The sequence below is a fragment of the Miscanthus floridulus genome, chromosome 8 (assembly GCF_019320115.1).
Source record: "Miscanthus floridulus cultivar M001 chromosome 8, ASM1932011v1, whole genome shotgun sequence".
Classification (NCBI taxonomy): domain Eukaryota; kingdom Viridiplantae; phylum Streptophyta; class Magnoliopsida; order Poales; family Poaceae; genus Miscanthus; species Miscanthus floridulus.
The window spans coordinates 102,173,808-102,183,167 of record NC_089587.1 but is presented as its reverse complement, the minus strand read 5'-3'; the positions used below and the strand labels follow the sequence as shown (position 1 = coordinate 102,183,167).

At 46.5% G+C, this 9,360-nt stretch overlaps 1 non-coding gene across 1 annotated transcript; it reads right to left on the bottom strand.

The window, feature by feature from the left end:
- Positions 1-8,759: 8,759 nt before the first annotated feature.
- Positions 8,760-8,898, bottom strand: LOC136478854 (small nucleolar RNA Z247). Its single transcript, XR_010764524.1, has one exon. It is a non-coding gene; the product is annotated as a small nucleolar RNA Z247 (small nucleolar RNA).
- Positions 8,899-9,360: the final 462 nt, after the last annotated feature.

The window sequence follows — 9,360 nt, the reverse complement described above, 5'->3', positions numbered from 1 at the left end:
ATTGCTGACTTCTCTTCCATCTTCGGTTATTAACTTGTATGTGCCTAGTTCAGTGACTTTTGTGACAATGAACGGACCTCCCATGGACTGAGCAGCTTATGTCGTCCGTCAGTCTTTTGTATCCTTCTTAGCACTAAGTCTCCGACTTGTAATGATCGAGGATGGGTACTCTTGTTGTAGTGTCATCTTAAACCTTGTAGGTATCTGGCTGATTGGAGGGTAGCGTTTATTCTGACTTCTTCTGAGCTGTCGAGTTCTAATCTTCTTATGTGTTCTGCTTCTCCTTCATCGTATTGTTCTATCTTTGGTGATGTCCAGATCAAGTCGGCAGGCAGTATGGCCTCTGACCCGTAAACTAGGAAGAAGGGTGAGTAGCCTGTTGCTCTGCTTATTTGAGTTCGTAGGCCCCATACTACTTTCGGTAATTCTTCAATCCATTTGGACCCATAGTCCATTAGTTCTTCGTATAACCTTGGTTTTAATCCAGCTAGTATGAGTCATTAGCCCTTTCTACTTGTCCGTTGGCTTCTGGATGTGCAATAGATGCATAGTCTATACTGAAACCACAGTCTTGTGCCCAGCTTTTGAATTCTGTAGCTGTGAAGGGGGAGCCTAGATCTATGATGATTCGATTGGGCATGTCGAAGCGGTGCGTAATGTCTTGGATGAACTCGACTGCTTTGGTTGCGCTGTACTTCGTGAGTGGTTTGTATTCAATCCACTTGGTGAACTTGTCGATTGCTACGAAGATGTACTCGAAGCCGCCTTTTGCTTTCTTTAGGGGTCCTACTTGATCCAGCCCCCAACAGGAAAAAGGCCAAGCAGGTGGGATGCAGATAAGATTGTGAGCTGGTACATGGGCTTGTCTTGCAAACATTTGGCAACCTTTGCATTTTCTGACAAGTTCTTCTGCGTCTTTCAAAGCGGTTGGCCAGTAGAATCCTGTGCGAAATGCTTTGCCAACCAGTGTCCTTGAGGCGACATGAATTCCACAGCAACCTGAGTGTATTTCATCTAGGATCTCTTTGCCTTCTTCAAATGAGACACATTTTAGGAGTACTCCTGATGATGCTGCTCTTCTGTAAAGTCTATCTCCTACTAGAACGTAGTTTTTGCTTCTACAAACAACTTGGGTGGCTTCTGCTTTATCTGCTGGCAATTTATTTTCTTTGATATAGTCGATGAAAACTTGGCTCCATGAAGTGTTGATTACCAAGATCTGAATGCTTTTAGCCTGAATTTCATGGGTTGTTTCACCGGGTTGTTTGATAGAGGGAACTGATAGCTCTTCTATGAATACACCGGGTGGAACCTTCGCTATGTCTGATCCGAGCTTGTCAAGGACATCTGCTGCAATGTTGGAATCGCGTAGGACATGTAAAATTTCTAATCCTTGGAAATGTTTTTCAAGTTTCCGTATTTCAGCACAGTAAGCACCCATGTTTTCTTTTGTGCAATCCTAATCTTTGTTGACTTGGTTGATGACTACTGCTGAATCGCCGTACACGAGTAATCTTTTTATTCTGAGGGTAATTGCCACTCATAGCCCGTGGATGAGGGCTTCATATTCTGCTTCGTTATTTGTAGCTTGCCATAATATCTGAAGGACGTACTTGAGTTGTTTTTCTTCTGGAGAAATGAGGAGGACGCCTGCACCAGCTCCGCCTAGTTTGAGTGACCCATCAAAGTACATCTTCCAGTGGTCAAGGATTGTATCTGATAAAGGTTGTTGAATCTCTGTCCACTCAGCCACAAAATCGGCAAGGGCTTGAGATTTGATTGCCTTCCGCAGGGTGAAATTGATGTTAAGAGCTCCTAGTTCGACTGCCCACTTTGATATGCGTCCCGTTGCATCTCTGTTGTGTAAGATGTCTCCGAGCGGGAAGTCTGTCACTACTGTGATCTGGTGGCTTTCAAAATAGTGGCAAAGCTTGCGTGAAGTGATCAATAGGGCGTAGAGTAGTTTTTGTATATGCGGGTACCGTATTTTTGATTCAGATAATACTTCGCTGATGTAGTATACGGGTCGTTGTACTTTATACACGCGTTCTTCTTCTTCTCTTTCTATGACTACTGCCGTGCTGACCACAGCAGTAGTCGCCACAATGTATAACATCATGTCTTCATCTTTCCTTGGGGGTGTGAGAATTGGTGAGGATGTGAGGTATGCCTTAAGTTTCTTGAAGGCTTCGTCGGCCTCCTTTGTCCACTCAAACTTGTCTATCTTCTTTAGTAGTTTAAAGAAAGGTAACCCCTTTTCGCTGAGTCTTGATATGAAACGGTTGAGGGCCGCCATGCATCCTGTTAGCTTCTGCACATCTTTGATACTTCTAAGTGGGCCCATTTCTGTTATAGCTCGAATTTGCTTGGTGCTGGCTTCAATCCCGCGCTGACTGACCAAAAATCCGAGTAGTTGTCCTGAAGGAACTCCGAATACACATTTATTTGGGTTCAACTTCCATCTCCATCTCTTCAAGTTTTCGAATGTTTGCTCTAAATCTTCAATCATAGTGTCTGGGTTCTTCGTTTTCACCACTACATCATCCACGTATGCCTCCACATTTTCACCGATTTGATCCCCAAGGCAAGTTTGGATAGCTCTTTGGTATGTGGCGCCGGCGTTCTTTAGTCCAAACGACATGGTCTTGTAACAGTAAGCACCGAACGGAGTAATAAAAGATGTCTTGCTCTGGTCTTGTTCTTTTAATGCGATCTGGTGATACCCTGAATAGCAATCGAGAAAGGATAATAGTGCAGACCCTGCTGTTGAGTCAACTATCTGGTCAATGCGTGGTAGCCCGAATGGATCTTTTGGGCAATGTTTGTTGAGATCCGTGTAGTCGACGCACATACGCCACTCGTCTATGTTCTTTTTCTACACAAGGACCGGGTTTGCTAGCTAGTCTGGATAAAGGATTTCTCTGATGAATCCGGCTGCCATTAGTTTTGTGATTTCCTTTTTAATCGCTGCCTTTTTGTCGGGTGAGAATCGTCGTAGCCGTTGCTTTATGGGCTTGGAGCTTTCATTAACATCAATTCTGTGCTTAGCCAACTCTCTTGGAACACCTGGCATGTCGGCCGGCTTCCAAGCGAAGATATCTTTGTTGTCTCGAAGAAAGTTGGTGAGCGCGTGTTCCTATTTTGCTGAGAGGTGAGCACTGATAGTTGCTGTCTTGGAGGTATCGCCAGTACCCAGGTCGATCTGCTTGACGTCAGCTTCTTTTGGTGGCGTGATGATGCTAGGCTTTTTAGCCGGTATTTCTAATTCTTCTTGGCTTATCTCTGCAGCAATTGTGGCTATTTCTTTTCTACTTTGGTCATCTTGTGCTCTGGCTACAATCTGGATTGCTTGAACATCGCAGTCAAAGGCGTGTTTCAAGTCACTTCGAAGAGAAAGTACTCCATTAGGTCCTGGCATCTTGAGCAGCAAATACGGGTAATGTGGTATTGCCATGAATTTCGCTAGTGCTGGTCGTCCAAGAATCGCGTGGTATGATGACTCAAAGTCCGCCACCTCAAATTTGATGAATTCCGTATGGTAGTTTGAGGGTGTTCCAAAAGTGACTGGTAGAGTAATTTGTCCGAGCGGCATGGCTGCTTTGCCAGGTACTATTCCATAAAAAGGTGTGCTTATTGGTGTGATCATCCCGGCGAGTTGTAGTCCCATCTTCCTTAGTGTTTCTGAAAAGATGATGTTGAGTCCGGCTCCCCCGTCGATTAATACTTTGGTGACAGTCATACCAGCAATAGTTGGATCTAGAACCAGTGGATAATGGCCTGCGTTTCCCATGCTAGTCCATTGGTCTTCTCTGGTAAATTGAATAGGATACTGTGACCAATTGAGATATCTTGGTGTAGCTGGTTCTGCTGTCATGATAGTCCATAGTGCTAGTTTTTCTTGATGTTTGCTTCTGCAATCTGGAGCCCCTGAGAAGATCACTGCTATCGTTCCCCTGGGTTTTTGGAATCCTTTGTCCTCATGGTTGTCTTCATCTTTTTTCTGATTGTCCTCTTTGGTGTTCTCCTTACTATCTTTTCTTGTGTATCGATCATTGAAAGTGTAACAATTTCTGATGGTGTGCCTCCCATTAGGGTGCAATGGGCAACATATGTTTTCAATGTCATCATATCTTCTGGGTTTGGAAAACTTCTTTGATTTGTCAGCCATTGCCATGGTATTGTCTGGTCTATGTTTCCTTTCTTGATGTCTGCTATTTCGATGATTTTGCTTGTCCGGGTTGTCCTGGTTGCTTCTATCTGGAAACCTCTCTCGTGTTTTTTCTTCTGCAGTAATCATCTTTTCCACTGTTCGCCTGAATTCTTCATTGTTTCTTGGATTTTCTTTGCAGAAATCTTGAAATTGCCACCTAGCCATGATTCCGTGAGAGAAAGCTTCAATTACTTCTCGTTCGGTGATGTCATGCACTTGAGCCCGTAGTTCGCCGAATTGTCGATAGTAATTTCTGAGACTTTCGCCTCCCTTTTGCTTGAGTCCTTTCAGTTCTGCATGAGTGATTGGGTGTGTAATGATTCCTGCAAAATTTTCACAAAAAGCTCTTTGCAAGTCCTCCCAATTTTTGATAGATCCTGGATTTAACTTGTCGAACCATTGGAGGGGCATAGTTTCTAGTGCCATGGGAAAGAACAAGGTTTTGATATCGTCGTCTCCTCCGGCTAGTTCAATTGATTGTGAATATATTCTGAGCCATTGCCTTGGTTCGGTTTTGCCATCATACTTGGAGTGGTTAGACGGTTTAAATTTGTGAGGTAATCGTACTGATGCCAACCTGTTCGTGAAACAGGGGAATCTATCGTGCGTTCTGGCTTCTTTGAATTTAGATTCGGCACCTTCTTCTGGCCAAGTGTTGTTTTGATGGGAATAAGTCTGCGAGGCTGTCTGGGTAGGCACCCTACTCCTGGTCTTCCTTGGTTGTTCAAATTGGTGGCCTTGATTATATTCCTTCCTACTTTCTCCGTTATGGCTTCCACTTGGCCCAAGTCTTTCGAAAGCGGACTTCCTTTGATTTTGATCTTCTTGCCTGCGGGTTGTTGATCTGGCGGGTAGTCTTGATCGGGCTCTCTCTTCATGCGTTCTTGGGATCATCGACCGGAGCAAGTCCTGGAGCTATTCGTACTTCTCTCCGTGATGTGAAGTTGCCCTGAGTTCTTCTAATGCTTCTCGAATCTTATCGTAAGGCGTATTCACCGTGCGTCTTTCTTCGGTTTGTTGTGATTTTCTTTTATCGTATTCAACCAAATCTAACTCGTATCTGATCCAGGCTTCTCTGCACTGCCTAGCGCGGTGTTGGCGCCCTTGCTTCAACTTGTTTTTCCTTTCTCTAGCCTGTCTCTGACTCTCGGTTTCTCCATCGTAGCCCTAGGCAAAGGGTGATATGTTGGATTCTGATTCATCTGATGACCTGACATCGGGTGCTTCTAGGGGGTTTAATGGTGACCGAGGATGTCGAACCATGAGCACTTCCCGTGCGTGAGCCGTTCTGTTATTGGTGTTAGTTTTCGTACTGTCAGAGTCACTGATGACTTCAGTAGATGCCTCAATGTCGTAGATCGAGTCTCCTTCTTGGTAAGGTAGAATAATTGTTGTTGTTGTGCTGACTAGTTGGGTTCCGCTATCTTCAGGAATGGAACCTCGCCAGTGGATGATACAGTCTTGCGATGTTATTGTTAGCATGAGACCCTCCTGGGCTCCTGTCAGTGGTATCCCAAGCATTGGATTAAAAGACCTTTCGAACTGTCCCTGATAGGATTTTGTCGTGTTGTCGAGCCCAAATGGAAAAGAACTCGACTTTTTGAAAGAACTCTGAGGGTAATCCGAGTTGTTTTGGGTTGTGCTCTGGAATCCTACCAAAAAAGAACTCGGTTTCTCAAAAGCACTCGAGTTAGACTTCACCTTGGATACGGAGCTTGAATTCGAGTCGGGTGCGCGTAGCCGTGAAATCTTATTTGAATCGGATATTATGAGCTGTGCGAATCTTCTGGTGAGCTGATCCATCGTAGTTGTCGAAATAGGAATTTCTTCATGATGATCCGGATCTTCGAGGAGACGGCTTTGAAGCTTGCCGTAGTTGTCTGCCTCGTAGATCCATGAGCTAAAGATGAAAGTTGATCCCGTCGGGAAGATCATGTTATCGAGGTCCATCGAGCTCTCGGATGCAAAGTTGCTGAACCCCCTACCTGGTGCGCCAGCTGTCGATGTTTTACCACCGATAGCCTACCCCGGGGATCCCCGGGACAATATGTTCGGGTTTCGACGTATGCAGAACTCGACGGTGAACGCAAGAGACAGTCGATTTATCCTGGTTCAGGCCCTCGATCGTAGATCGAGTAATAACCCTACGTCTAGTCGGCGTTAGCCTTTGTGTTGGATTGATTGTGATATGTTGTGTTGTACAATTGTCGTCCCTTTCGTCCAGGAGCCCTGCCCTCCTTTATATAGTCAGGAGGCCAGAGTCCTAGTCGGTTTATAATGAGAGTTACTAGTAGGATTACTGAATAGTACTACTACTAGGATTACAAGGGAAGAATCCTAGTTAGACTAGATCTTCTCTCTCCTTTGTGGGGTATCCTGTGGGTCCCGTATCGATAGCCACTTTGAAGTCTGGTTACAGGTCGGGTTACAGCTGGAGGTGCCGCAGACGATCTCGCATGCAGATCTATTGGCGTAGCAGCAGTCTGGCCTGCCTGGCCCGCCTGGCCTAGCGAATCTCCCACACGCGGGGAAGAAGACGTGGCCGCGCCTGGCTGGTGCGGCGCGTTGTCCGGATCGGGTGCCGTCGTGAGAGGGGAAACCGGAGATAGCATGGCGTCCGGCGGTTGGCCAATGGACGCGCCTGAACCAGACTCCGATCCCGAGCCCGCATGCGAATCGCCTCCGGAGTTTGTGCCTGTCTGGTTTGCTCCGTGTACACTGGTTCCTTCCAAATTGTCACCGGCGTCTCCCTGATTCTCATCATGCAACTCAGAGGAAACATTAGAAGAATTAGATGAACCATTAGCACATTGATCTGCTGCATGTTCGCCCCCTACATACGGATAAACAAGATCAGAAGGAAGACATAAGATCTCGAAGTGAAGACGGGCATCAGCATTGGGATGCAGCTCGGTGAAGGGAAAAATATTTTCATCAAAGATCACATCCCTGGAGATGTAAACACGGCCAGTGGAGACATCAAGGCACTTGTAGCCTTTGTGCAAGGTGCTATAACCAAGAAAGACACATCTTTTGGATCGAAATTCTAGTTTGTGCTTATTATAGGGGCGAAGATGAGGCCAACAAGCACATCCAAAAACTCTCATCGAGGAGTAATCTGGTTTTTGATTAAAGAGACGCTCTAGAGGCGTAGCATGACCAATCATTTTGCTGGGTACACGATTGATGAGATAAACTGCTGTTTAGAAGGCTTCATCCCAAAATTTTAGGGGCATAGCCGCATGAGATAAGAGAGAGAGACCGACTTCAACTATGTGACGGTGTTTTCTCTCAGCTGACCCATTTTGCTGATGAGCGTGTGGACAAGAAACAAGATGAACGATGCCAGCTTTATTAAAAAAGGAATTAAGTGTCTGATATTCGCCTCCCCAGTCAGTTTGCATGGCAAGAATCTTACGATCAAACAAGCGTTCAACAAGAGTTTGAAACTCTTGAAATTTTTGAAATACTTCAGACTTGTGCTTAAGAAAGTAAATCCAGGTGAACTTGCTAAAATCATCAATGAAACTAACATAATATCATTTTCGACCAACTGATTCTGGTGCATGACCCCAGACATCAGAGAACACAAGTTCTAAAGGAGACTTGGAAATACTAGAAGACTTGGGATAGGGCAACTGATGGCTCTTCCCTTACTGACAAGCATCACAAACTGACTGACTCAACGACTCATCGATATATGGGAGACTATTATTACTGACAACTTGCTTAACAATTAACGAAGATGGATGACCCAGCCTACTATGCCATCGAGACAGGGGCAATCTATTGGAGTTGTAGGCTTGCTTTATTGTTGGCATAGGTAAAGGATAGAGACCCCTGTGACACCTTCCTCTAAGGAGCGTATTCTTCGTTTCCTGATCCTTAATCAGAAAGAAATCAGGGTGAAATTCTATAAAGACAGAGTTGTCAGCGGTAAGACGATGAACTGAAACAAGATTTTTCTTGGCTTGTGGAACGTAAAGAACATCATTTAATTGTATGTTACGAGTGGGGGCACGAACTGTAGTACGACCAATGTGACTAATGTTCATACCTGTTCCACTAGCTGTGTGGATCTGATCACCGCCATGATACTGTTTCTTGAGAGACAGCTGCTCGAGATTGCTTGTCACATGATCCGTAGCACCGGTATCAGTGTACCAGTTGGTGTCCATGCCATACGAGTTTGTAGCTGCTGCAACAAGACGCTGATCTGGCACAAAGTTCTCATCGAACCTGTGCCAGCATTTAGCGGCTGAGTGATTCTTCTTGAAGCACACCTGGCACCTGTTGTCATCTGAATCGGGCGCACCACCAGATGTCCCGCGACTATTGTTGTTGTAGAAGCTGCGGGAGTTGTTGTTGTGGGAGCCACGACCTCCTGCAGGAGGCCCGCGACTGGACCCGCCGCGGCCAAACTGCGCGCCCCCACGCGAGGGGCCTCTCCCACGTGCCTGATTCTTCCTGCGCCACGAGCCACGACCACGAGATGCCGAGTTTGCCGATCCAGACCCAGGGCTGCCTCCATAGATCAAGTCCATTCTAGTTTCAAAATTGAGAAGTTGTGAATAAAGCTCACCAACGGAGATGGGTTCCACTCTAGCGCATAGAGCAGAGACGATGGGCGAGAAATCTTCGCCCAAGCCGGTGATGATGTACTCCACCAGTTCTTCATCTTCTAGGGGCCGTCCTGCAGCCGCCATGTCGTCGCCAAGAGCCTTCATCTTGGCAAAGTACTCGGCAACGGACGAATTCTCCTTCTTGGTCGTTGCCAGAGCAATCCGCATGTTGATGGATCACGCTCGCGTCTGTGACGCGAACATGTCTTCAATGATCTTCTAGGAGTCCGCCGCGGTGGCGCTGGTGGCCACCTGTGTGAGGACATCCTTGGTGACCGACGCGAGGAGGTAGCTAAGGACCTGTTGGTCCGTGGCCTCCCAGTCTTCGCGCGCCGGATTGGGAACCCTCACTTCCTTCCCATCAGCGCCCTTCTGCACAAGCTCCGCCACAGGTATAGGGGTGGCACCCGTGAGGTACCCCTGAAGACGAGCACCACGGATCGCAGCACGCACCTGTGCCTTCCACAGGGCGTGATTGTTCTTGCTAAGCTTTTCCGTGACGGGCTGGGCGAGGAGAGGATTGGAGGA